Source organism: Triticum dicoccoides, chromosome 1B (genome assembly GCF_002162155.2).
Source record: "Triticum dicoccoides isolate Atlit2015 ecotype Zavitan chromosome 1B, WEW_v2.0, whole genome shotgun sequence".
In the NCBI taxonomy this organism is placed as follows: domain Eukaryota; kingdom Viridiplantae; phylum Streptophyta; class Magnoliopsida; order Poales; family Poaceae; genus Triticum; species Triticum dicoccoides.
Window position 1 is genome coordinate 508,430,111 of NC_041381.1, and position 11,546 is coordinate 508,441,656.

The 11,546-nt window shown below is 44.3% G+C and overlaps 1 pseudogene; it reads left to right on the plus strand.

Annotated features, from left to right (window-relative positions):
* Window positions 1–8,788: 8,788 nt before the first annotated feature.
* Window positions 8,789–9,635, plus strand: LOC119307512 (annotated as a pseudogene).
* Window positions 9,636–11,546: the final 1,911 nt, after the last annotated feature.

The following is an 11,546-nucleotide window of genomic DNA, read 5'->3' on the forward strand; positions in this document are numbered from 1 at the left end:
TCAAGTTTCTACTGAACCTCGTAGGTCTACCAGAGTAAGATCCGCACCAGAGTGGTACGGTAATCCTATTCTGGAAGTCATGTTACTTGACCATGATGAACCTACGAACTATGAGGAAGCGATGATGAGCCCAGATTCCGCAAAATGGCTAGAGGCCATGAAATCTGAGATGGGATCCATGTATGAAAACAAAGTATGGACTTTGGTTGACTTGCCCGATGATCGGCAAGCCATTGAGAATAAATGGATCTTTAAGAAGAAGACTGACGCTGATGGTAATATAACTGTCTATAAAGCTCGACTTGTTGCGAAAGGTTTTCGACAAGTTCAAGGGGTTGACTACGATGAGACTTTCTCACCCGTAGCGATGCTTAAGTCTGTCCGAATCATGTTAGCTATTGCTGCATTTCATGATTATGAAATTTGGCAAATGGATGTCAAAACTGCATTCTTGAATGGATTTCTGGAAGAAGAGTTGTATATGATGCAACCAGAAGGTTTTGTTGATCCAAAAGGTGCTAACAAAGTGTGCAAGCTCCAGCGATCCATTTATGGATTGGTGCAAGCATCTCGGAGTTGGAATAAACGTTTTGATAGTGTGATCAAAGCATATGGTTTTATACAGACTTTTGGAGAAGCCTGTATTTACAAGAAAGTGAGTGGGAGCTCTGTAGCATTTCTGATTTTATATGTAGATGACATATTATTAATTGGAAATGATATAGAATTTCTGGATAGCATAAAGGGATACTTGAATAAAAGTTTTTCAATGAAAGACCTCGGTGAAGCTGCTTACATATTGGGCATCAAGATCTATAGAGATAGATCAAGACGCTTAATAGGACTTTCACAAAGCACATACCTTGACAAAATTTTGAAAAAGTTCAAAATGGATCAGGCAAAGAAAGGTTTCTTGCCTGTGCTACCAGGTATGAAGTTGAGTCAAACTCAATGCCCGACCACAGCAGAAGATAGAGAGAAAATGAAAGATGTTCCCTATGCTTCAGCCATAGGCTCTATCATGTATGCAATGCTGTGTACCAGACCTGACGTATGCTTAGCAATAAGCTTGGCAGGAAGGTACCAAAGTGATCCAGGAGTGGATCACTGGACAGCGGTCAAGGACATCCTGAAATACCTGAAAAGGACTAAGGATATGTTTCTCGTATATGGAGGTGACAAAGAGCTAGTCATAAATGGTTACGTTGATGCAAGCTTTGACACTGATCCGGACGATTCTAAATCGCAAATCGGATACGTGTTTTTATTAAACGGTGGAGCTGTAAGTTGGTGCAATTCTAAACAAAGCATCGTGGTGGGATCTACATGTGAAGCGGAGTACATAGCTGCTTCTGAAGCAGCAAATGAAGGAGTCTGGATGAAGGAGTTCATTACCGATCTAGGTGTCATACCTAGTGCATCGGGACCAATGAAGATCTTTTTTGACAATATTGGTGCAATTGCTTTGGCAAAGGAATCCAGATTTCACAAGAGGACCAAGCACGTCAAGAGACGCTTCAATTCCATTCAGGACCAAGTCCAAGTGGGAGACATAGAGATTTGCAAAATACATACGGATCTGAATGTTGCAGACCCGTTGACTAAACCTCTATCACGAGCAAAACATGATCAACACCAAGACTCCATGGGTGTTAGAATCATTACTATGTAATCTAGATTATTGACTCTAGTGCAAGTGGGAGACTGAAGGAAATATGCCCTAGAGGCAATAATAAAGTTATTATTTATTTCCTCATATCATGATAAATGTTTATTATTCATGCTAGAATTGTATTAACCGGAAACATGATACATGTGTGAATACATAGACAAACATATAGTCACTAGTATGCCTCTACTTGACTAGCTCATTAATCAAAGATGGTTATGTTTCCTAACCATAGACATGTGTTGTCATTTGATTAATGGGATCACATCATTAGAAGAATGATGTGATTGACATGACCCATTCCGTTAGCCTAGCACTTGATCGTTTAGTATACTGCTATTGCTTTCTTCATGACTTATACATGTTCCTGTAACTATGAGAAATATGCAACTCCCGTTTACCGGAGGAACACTTTGGGTACTACCAAACGTCACAACGTAACTGGGTGATTATAAAGGAGTACTACAGGTGTCTCCTAAGGTACATGTTGAGTTGGCGTATTTCGAGATTAGGTTTTGTCACTCCGATTGTCGGAGAGGTATCTGTGGGCCCTCTCGGTAATGCACATCATTATAAGCCTTGCAAGCAATGTGACCAAATGAGTTGGTTACGGGATGATGCATTACGGAATGAGTAAAGAGACTTGCCGGTAACGAGATTGAACTAGGTATTGGATACCGACGATCAAATCTCGGGCAAGTAACATACCGATGACAAAGGGAACAACGTATGTTGTTATGCGGTTTGACCGATAAAGATCTTCGTAGAATATGTAGGAACCAATATGGGCATCCAGGTCCCGCTATTGGTTATTGACCGAGAATGGTTCTAGGTCATGCCTACATAGTTCTCGAACCCGTAGGGTCCGCACGCTTAACGTTATGATGACAGTTTTATTATGAGTTTATAAGTTTTGATGTACCTAAGTTTGTTCGGAGTCCCGGATGTGATCACGGACATGACGAGGAGTCTCGAAATGGTCGAGACATAAAGATTAATATATTAGAAGCCTATGTTTGGACATCGGAAAGGTTCCGGGTGAAATCGAGATTTTACCGGAACACCGGGGGGTTACCGGAACCCTCCCGGGGGTTAATGGGCCTTAGTGGGCCATGAGGGAGAAGAGGAGGGCCGGCCAGGGCAGGCCGCGCGCCCCCTCCCCCCCTAGTCCGAATAGGACAAGGAAGGGGGGGCGGCGCCCCCCCTCTCCTCTTTCCTCTCCCCCCTTTCCTTCTCCACCAAGGCAAGAGGGGGGAGTCCTACTCCCGGTGGGAGTAGGACTCCTCCAGGCGCACCCCAAGGGGGCCGGCCGCACCTCCCCCTCCCTCCTTTATATACGGGGGCAGGGGGGCACCCCATAACACACAAGTTGATCTACGGATCGTTCCTTAGCCGTGTGCGGTGCCCCCCTCCACGATATTCCACCTCGGTCATATCGTCGCGGAGCTTAGGCGAAGCCCTGCGCCGGTAGAGCATCATCATCGTCACCACGCCGTCGTGCTGACGGAACTCATCCCCGAAGCTTTGCTGGATCGGAGCCCGGGGATCGTCATCGAGCTGAACGTGTGCTGAACTCGGAGGTGCCGTACGTTCGGTGCTTGGATCGGTCGGATCGTGAAGACGTACGACTACATCAACTGCGTTGTCATAACGTTTCCGCTTACGGTCTATGAGGGTACGTGGACGGACACTCTCCCCTCTCGTTGCTATGCCATCACCATGATCTTGCATGTACGTAGGAATTTTTTTGAAATTACTACGTTACCCAACACATATAACTATCCCTCAACATGCAACAAAGAGTCACTCCAAAGTCACTAATAGCGGAGAACAAACGAAGAGATTATGGTAGGGTACGAAACCACCTGAAAGTTATCCTTTCTGATCTATCTATTCAAGAGTCCGTAGTAAAATAACACGAAGCTATTCTTTCCATTCGATCTATCGTAGAGTTCGTACTAGAATAACACCTTAAGACACAAATCAACCAAAACCCTAATGTCACCTAGATACTCCAATGTCACCTCAAGTATCCGTGGGTATGATTATACGATATGCATCACACAATCTCAGATTCATCTATTCAACCAACACAAAGTACTTCAAAGAGTGCCCCAAAGTTTCCACCGGAGAGTCAAGACGAAAACGTGTGCTAACCCCTATGCATAAGTTCACAAGGTCACTGAACCCGCAAGTTGATCACCAAAACATACATCAAGTAGATCACGTGAATATCCCATTGTCACCATAGATAAGCACGTCAAGACATACATCAAGTGTTCTCAAATCCTTCAAGACTCGATAAGATAACTTCAAAGGGAAAACTCAATCCATTACAAGAGAGTAGAGGGGGAGAAACATCATAAGATCCAACTATAATAGCAAAGCTCGCGATACATCAAGATCGTGCCAAATCAAGAACACGAGAGAGAGAGAGAGAGAGAGAGAGAGAGAGAGAGAGATCAAACACATAGCTACGGGTACATACCCTCAGCCCTGAGGGTGAACTACTCCCTCCTCGTCATGGAGATCGCCGGGATGATGAAGATGGCCACCGGTGAGGGATCCCCCCTCCAGCAGGGTGCCGGAACAGGGTCCCGATTGCTTTTTGGTGGCTACAGAGGCTTGCGGTGGCGGAACTCCCGATATATTATTGTCCTTGGTGTTTTTAGGGTATATGGACATATATAGGCGAAAGAAGTCGGTCAGGGGAGGCACAAGGGGCCCACGAGGATGGGGGCGTGCCCAGGGGGTAGGGCGCGCCTCCCTGCCTCGTGGCTTCCTCGAAGCTTCCCCGACGTCTACTCCAAGTCTCCTGGATTGCTTCCGTTCCAAAAATAACTCTCCCGAAGGTTTCATTCCGTTTGGACTCCGTTTGATATTCCTTTTCTTCGAAACACTGAAATAGGCAAAAACAACAATATGGGCTAGGCCTCCGGTTAATAGGTTAGTTCCAAAAATAATATAAAAGTGTATAATAAATCCCATTAAACATCCAAAACAGGTAATATAATAGCATGAATGCTTCATAAATTATAGATACGTTGGAGACGTATCAAGCGTATTTTCAATTTTACTTGCTGTTTGAATAAAATCATTGGATCTGAAATCTTGAATATAAAAGAATCCTCCCATGTCTAGTTAATTATTTGACTACTCAGTGTTCTTCACTTATATCTTTTGGAGTAGTTTGTCATTTGCTCACGTGCTTCACGTATATCCTATGAGTAAATGGTTGAATGAATTGAATATCATAAATCTGAATTTATATACGTTTCATATGCTTATAACATGGGGAGTAAAGACTTCACACATAATAAGTATAGGTAGTAAACTTATTGAAAGTTAGCAAACGCAGAATTGGTCACTTGAACAATTCATGAAAGAATATTGATGGAAGAGAGATTTCACATATAAATATACTATCTTGGACATTTTTTGTAATTGTGAGCACTCATTAAAATATGACATGCTAAAAGGTTGATGTTGGACAAGGAAGACAACTTAATGGGTTATGTTTTCCTATATCGGAAATGTTATATTGTCTTGGATCATCCAACATGTTGGGCTTGCCTTTCCCTCACATGCTAGCCAAATTCTTTGCACCAAGTAAAAATACTACTTGTGCTTCCAAACATCCTTTAAACCAATTTTTCCATGAGAGTCCACCATACCTACCTAAGGATTGAGTAAGATCCTTCAAGTAAGTTGTCCTCGGTGCATGCAATAAAAATTACTCTCTAAATATGTATGATCTATTAGTGCGAAGAAAATAAGCTTTATACGAACTTGTGATAGGGAAAAAAAATAAAAGCGACGGACTGCATAATAAAGGTCTTTATCACAAGCGGCAATATAAAGTAACGTTCTTTTGCATTAATATTTTATGCATCCAACCATAAAAGCGCATGACAACCTCTGCTTCCCTCTGCGAAGGACCTATCTTTTACTTTTATCTTCTACCCTTATACAAGAGTTATGGTGATCACCACCTTTCCTATTTACACTTTTTCCTTTGGCAAGCACTTTGTGTTGGAGAGATCCGGATATATATATCCACTTGTATGTAGGTTTTCATAAATTATTATTGTTAACATCACCCTCGAGGTAAAAGGTTGGAAGGCGAAACTATAAGCCCCTATTTTTCTCTGTGTCCAATTAAAACATTGAACCCATAAATATCACGTGAGTGTTAGCAATTGTGATAGATTAAATGATAGTTGAGTATGTGGAGTTTGCTAAATCAAAGCTCTGACATAGACCCTTCCTGAAAATAAGATGAATTGCAATTGTTTGATGACCGAGAATATAGTTTGTTAGTTTCAAGAAAGTTTATGATCTATACTTTAACATGTGAATAGCTTGTTACTTGATCATGAAAAGTTTTATGAGATGAGCTACTGTTATGACATATAATGATGCTAGAAAAGGTGATTGAAATTATCATTGATCAAACTTATGCATTTGCTAGCATTCACACTTCATAAATTATTTCTTTTATCATTTACCTACTCGAGGACGAGCAAGAATTAAGCTTGGGGATGCTGATACATCTCCAACGTATCTATAATTTATGAAGTATTCATGCCATATTTACAATAGTTTTATATGATTTTGGTATGATTTGATTATAACTAACCCGGACTGACGCTGTTTTTAGCAGAACTACTGTGGTGGTGTTTTTGTGCAGAAATAGAAGTTCTCGGAACGCGCTGAAAATCAACGGAGATTTTTTCTGAAAAATATGAAAAATATTGGAACAAAAATCTACCGGAGGGGAGTCCCGTGGGCCCCACGAGGGTGGGGGGCGCGCCCCTTGCCTCGTGGACTCCCCGAGGGCCCCCCTTACGTGAAATCAACACCAACTCCTCCTATAAAGACAGAAACCTTCGGGAAATAATCTAGATCGGAAGTTCCACCGCCGTAAGCCTTTGTAGCTACGAGAAATCAATCTAGGCCCTCTCTATCACCCTGCCGGAGGGGGCCATCATCACCGGAGGCCATGGAGGAGGATCCCGGAGGGGCCATCATCGCCATGAAGGCCAAGGACCAGAGGGAGAACCTCTCCCCATCCACGGGGAGGCCATGGAGGAGGAAGCACAAGAGGGAGAACCTCTCCTCCTCTCTCTTGATGGTGCCGGAGTGCCATCAGGAGGGGAATCATCGCCGCGGTGATCGTCTTCATCAACATCACCACCATCATCACCATCCTCATCTCTTTTACGCGGTCCACTCTCCCGCACCCCGCTGTAATCCCTACTTGAAGATGGTGCTTTATGCCACATATTATGATCCAATGATGTGTTGCCATCCTATGATGTTTTGAGTAGATATTTTTTTGTCTTTGGGTTGATTGATGATCTAGATTGATATGAGTTGTATGTTTTATTTTGGTGTTGTCCTATTGTGCCCTCTGTGTCGCGTAAGCGTGAGGGATTCCCGCTGTAGAGTGTTGTAATATGTCCATGGTTTACTTATTGTCTGCGTTGCGTGAGTGACTGAAACACAAAAGTGGGTCATGGCGTATGGGAATAAAGAGGACTTGATACTTTAATGCTATGATTGGGTTTTACCTTAATGATCTTTAGTAGTTGCGGATGTTTGCTAGAGTTTCAATCATAAGTGCATATGATCCGAGAAGACAAAGTATGTTAGCTTATGCCTCTCCCTCATATGAAATTGCAATAGTGATTATCAGTCTTGTTAACAATTGTCTAGGACAATTCCGCACATCGATCCATCATTATTCCACACTCGCTATTTATAATATTTAATAATATATTCTAACTTTATAAAGACAACTCCTACTTTTATATTTTACCTCTCCGATATCATGCAAAGTTATTCTCTTCATACCCACAACGTAGTTTTATTTCCCGTTTCTAGTTGGTAGCAAACGTTCGATGTACGTAGAGTTGTATCAGTGGCAGATAGAGCTTGAGAGAATATTGATCTTACCTTTAACTCCTTGTGGGTTCGACACTCCATACTTATCGCTTCCACCTCTGGAAATTCCTACGATGATTCCATGCAATTGGGGATTATTAGTGGACTCTTTAGTTGTTGACCCAAGAATGATCGTGCAATTTGTCTGCTACCAGATGTTGCAGCTGCAGAAAGATTAGTTGGCGGCGGCGGAGAATGAGGATGTGGCGAAGGCGGACGCCGAGGCGGAGGCTGCCTACACTACGGCGACGGTGATGACACCTTGATCAGGGAGCAAACAGTTGGGATTGCTGGTCCGGCAGGGCAGAAAATTGCGCGGACTACCGGACTGGTGTTCTTTTGGATTTGGCTATGTAAAAACTAAGTATATTTGGCTCTTTTTGATTGTGATTGTGCATGCTCCGGCGCTGTTGTGATCCGGCGCGCGGTGTGGGTTAGACTAAATTTGAATTTGAATTTGTCCTTTACTAACAGACCTATGCATGATAGCGTTGGATGGCGGCTTCCTGCATTTGTGCCCGCAGACTGATCCCTTATGCGTGGAGGGATGCGGAGGGCAATTTGCAGGTCGCTCCGTTAGAAATGCCCTTACTAGGTCTAGAACCAAACGACCTCTAAGACAACACATTTTGCGCGCGCGTGCACCCACACGCACACAACATATACACACCCGTGCACGCATGCACACAAGACACAGAATCAGGTACGTACACACACCCGCACGTTTGCATGCCCCCGCTGATTAATCTTTTTTTAGGGGTACTCCGCTAATTGATCGATATACAGCCTTTGTACGTGGAGTAGCTTCGGCCCAGTATTTCCAGGCCATAGAAAAAATCGACTGCAACAGAATAAAGTTTCAGGTGACTGAAGAATAGCAAAAGCGATGGAAGTTTGGGAATACATGACACAATCCTGACCTTCCTATTATCACATATATAAGACTATATATATATAGCAGATTCCACGAGATGTACAGGGAAACAATCCCAATTACAATCCTTCTTCATAATGGCCTGATTACACTAATTGCGACAGGCCCAAAGTATGGTAAGGGGTAACAGAATATCCTTGATATTTTGTTGCCTAACATATGCCACCACTGTGCGCCCAATGCCAGTCTCGAATCCTCACCGGCGGGCCGGCCTATAAAACGTGGCCCGGTTCATCCCCTCGCTACAAGGCAAAGGTTTGAGGTTTCCGCATTTCCCCTGGTGAAGAGAAGCAAATCGGCAGAGAGCGAAGCAAACCGGCGGTTCCCAGCCCCTGGCGAATGGCCGGCAAAGACAGGGTGCTCATGTGCGCGGCGCTCATCGTCCTCCTGCTCCTTGTCGAGGTGATCCCCTGATCCATGGCGCTATAGACTCTTCCACAGTACATGCATTCTAGAATATTGGTTGCCTTGCTAAACTCGGTCCCTGTTCATTTTCCTCTTCCGCAGACCACCGCTCCGAGTGGACAAGCTCACGCCGTCGGTAAGCACCCACGCAGCATGGGATTCATCCGCTAGTCCGGCCGAGTTGATCGATCGGCACCATCACTGATATATCTCCCCTTCTAACTATTACAACGATTTGCAGATTGCGGCAGCGCGTGCTCGTACCGGTGCAGCAAGTCAGAGCCGGCCGAATCTGTGCAACAGGGCGTGCAACACGTGCTGCCGGCGATGCGACTGCGTGCCGCCCGGCACCGCCGGCAACGAGGAAGTCTGCCCCTGCTACGCCAACATGACCACGCACAACGGCCGCCACAAGTGCCCATGATCCAACTGCTCATCTCCACGGTCGATCGACGGCAATAATATCCCATCAAGCTAGCTACGATCAACGACAACTAGACTATCAGAGTCATGTACTCAAACTAGTGCTGCTACCTATATATGTACCTTATGCTCATCCATATTCGTGATCGATCCATCGTGTAATCATATGTTTGCTATCTGATTCTCACGCATTCGCAACTGCCGTGAATTGCTCTACGTACTAAAAAAAGTGGTGCGTATGTTCGTATTTGCACGTGTGTATGCGCTATATGTGCTCAAGCGTATATACTCCCTCCGTCCGAAAAAACTTGTCTCAACCTTGTCTGTTAAATAGATGTATTTAGCATTAACTTAATGCTACATACATTCATTTGAGGGACAAGTTTTTTTGAACGGAAGGAGTATGAATGACCCCTCCATTCTACAATAGACGTTATTACATGAAATATGCACGTCACATCAAGCGTTGTTTTCGTGGTGGTATGTTTTTTCGATAAATCTGCAGGGAGATTCCGCTAGGTGGCAAAGTAGCAATGTAGCTATATGGCAACGTACGTACGTTTCACCCGGAAAAAAAACGTACATACGTTTCACCGAAAAAAAGGTACATACGTTTAACTTGTCGTGCGTACGTGTACGCGCGCGGCGTTTCTGGCGATGAATTACGCGGCGGGCATGCACGGCCTACGAGGACGATGGAGAGAAGCTTTTGCTCGTAGGCGGCCAACACGGGCACCTTGTATCTTTGCTGCACGTGATACAAAATGGCAGCACTGGCTACTTGTGCAGGAGAGCTAGCTACAGTTGAACACGGGTGCATGAACAGTCTTGGCAAGATGCCAAATTCCCGCTGCATGCAAACAGGACGTTTGGCGCCTTCAAATGGGTTTACTAGGCAGAGCATTTCATGGAACTCATCATACTGTTGTGCATGCCAATGCCCATGGAAAGAATCATGCTCAACTTTGGGTAAGCTGAAAAAATAAACACTGCTGCACCTACAATGCGGGTGCAGCCAGGGGTGCTAGGGATTAAATCGCGGCCGTTTTGATAGTTTTTCCTTCGTTCCTGGCTATTTTGCAGGCATGGACGCACAAGGTGGTGCGCTTTACTTCATCGCAAAAAAAAAAAAGTGGGCGCTTTACAAACACATACATTGGGGTTGTTTGGTTTCTAGCCACACCTTGCCACACCTTGCCACACCTAACCTTAGGCAAATTTGACCAAGTTAGATAGGTGTTTGGTTCTAGCCACACCTAAGGCAAGAATATTTTTTATGAGCAGTGAGCCCCACATGTCATAGACATAAAAAGTGTGGCAAGATTTTCTTAGGCAAGCCAAAGTGTGGCTAACAATTTGAGCAACTCAACTAAGGCAAGTGTGACAAAAATCATGTGGCAATATATGATAAAGATAGTCACAATCCAAACAACCCCAAAATGCAGCTGCCAGCGCCAGCCGCTTCTGTATGTTGATATGCTCAGCGCCCAAGCGTTGGAGATGGCCTTAAAGGCCCAGGATTGATCCAGGTTAAAAGGTTTTAGCCTTTCCCAGAAAATGGCAGATTTTCCTATGGCTTGCTTTCAAGGGTAGAAGCAATGGAAGAATATTGAACACCCATACTGTGATACTTGTCCGGCTGAAGAAACTGTGGATCACATAATTTTGAGATGCGCTCCAGCTCACTTTCTCTGGAGTAAGCTTGAGGTCTTGCAGCACGCAACAGAATCACACTCCTTGCTAGACTTTGTGCGGCAACAGAATCACACTCCTTGCTAGACTTTGTGCGGCCACTTCGATCGGTTAGTCCACACTAGTTCGTGCTTTTTGCTGCCTGTGCGGTTCAACTGGAAAGTGCGTAATGCTCGGGTCTTTGACGGTCTGTCAATGCCACATTTTGCCTCTTGCCTTTGCTATTGCACAGATGATTCAGCTATGGTGCTGTAGATCGCAGGATTGCTCTCTCAAGGCCTTTCTTCACCACCATTCGAAGCTCCCGAGGAACACTATGTAGCCAGGTTTAGCCTAGAGGATTGTTCCCCTTCGTCCCTGTTTTATCTTGTTTCTGTTCCTCTGACACGGAGTTTTAGCCGGCATCTTTTGTACTAAGACAATTCTCAGACCTCGGTTTTTTTTCCGAAAAGGAGGATGCACTAGTAGAAAAAGGAT